Raw genomic sequence first — 1,158 nt, forward strand, 5'->3', positions numbered from 1 at the left:
AACTAGAACAAATGTACAATACTATTACAGGGAGTTAATATAGAGGGGTGTCATGGTCAGGTTCATGTGTCAACTTGGCCAAGTGGTGGTACCTATTTGTCTGGTTGGGCAAGTGCTGGCCTGTCTGTGGCAGTGAGGACATTTCATAGAATTAAATCATGATTACATTAGCTGCATCCACAGCTGATTCCATTTGTAATCAGCCAAGGGGAGTGTCTTCTGTAATGAGTGATGCTTAATCTAATCACTGGAAGCCTTTTAAGGAGGATTCAGAAGAAACAGGCTCTCTTCCTGCTTCAGCCGGCGAGCCTCTCCTGTGGAGTTCGTCCAGACCCTCCATCGGAATCGTCGGCTTCACAGCTTGCCCTGCTGATTTCAGACTCTGCAGTCCCACAGTCATGTGAGAAACTTTTATAAATTTTATATTTGCAAGTGTTTCCTGTTGATTCTGTTTCTCTAGAGAGCCCTAACTAATACAAAGGGCATATGGGTACAATGTTATCTATTGCAAACTATGGACTAGACTTAACAGTAATATTTTAATATTTTTTCATCAATAGTAACAAATGCACCACACCAATACTATGAGTCAACAATGGGGAATAAAGGGTATGGGAGGATTTGGGTTTTCTTTTATTTATATTTTTGTTCTGGAGCAATGAAAATGTTTTAAAATTGGTCATGGGGATTTATGTGCAAATACGTGATGATACTGTGAGCTACCAATTGTATACTTCGGATGATTTGTATGGTATGTAAATATATCACAATAAAATTGGAGGGAAAAAAAAGGGGGTTATTGTAGTGTCCAGATAAGAGAAGGCAGCTTAGACTACAGCACAGCCATGGAGATGAAAGACAGTGACCCCTACCTTCTCTCCTTGGTGGCATTTGGCTCCTTTGTCCATCTTTTCCCCCAGCCCAGATCACCTTGGAGCAGATGTTTCTGTCTGTGTCCAGTTCTCCTACCAGCCCCAGGGGGCCTTGAAGGATGGGAACCAGGTTTGTCTCCAGCACTAAGCAGCACAGGGCTGAGCATGGCCATGCAGGGGCTCTAGGGGCTGAATCTATGAACAAGTGAAGGAATGAAGGACTACTCATATCTGAGAAAATAACGATGTCAGTAACTGAGAAAAATATAGCAGGAGGAAACTGGGG

This window comes from Tamandua tetradactyla, chromosome 2 (genome assembly GCF_023851605.1).
Source record: "Tamandua tetradactyla isolate mTamTet1 chromosome 2, mTamTet1.pri, whole genome shotgun sequence".
Classification (NCBI taxonomy): domain Eukaryota; kingdom Metazoa; phylum Chordata; class Mammalia; order Pilosa; family Myrmecophagidae; genus Tamandua; species Tamandua tetradactyla.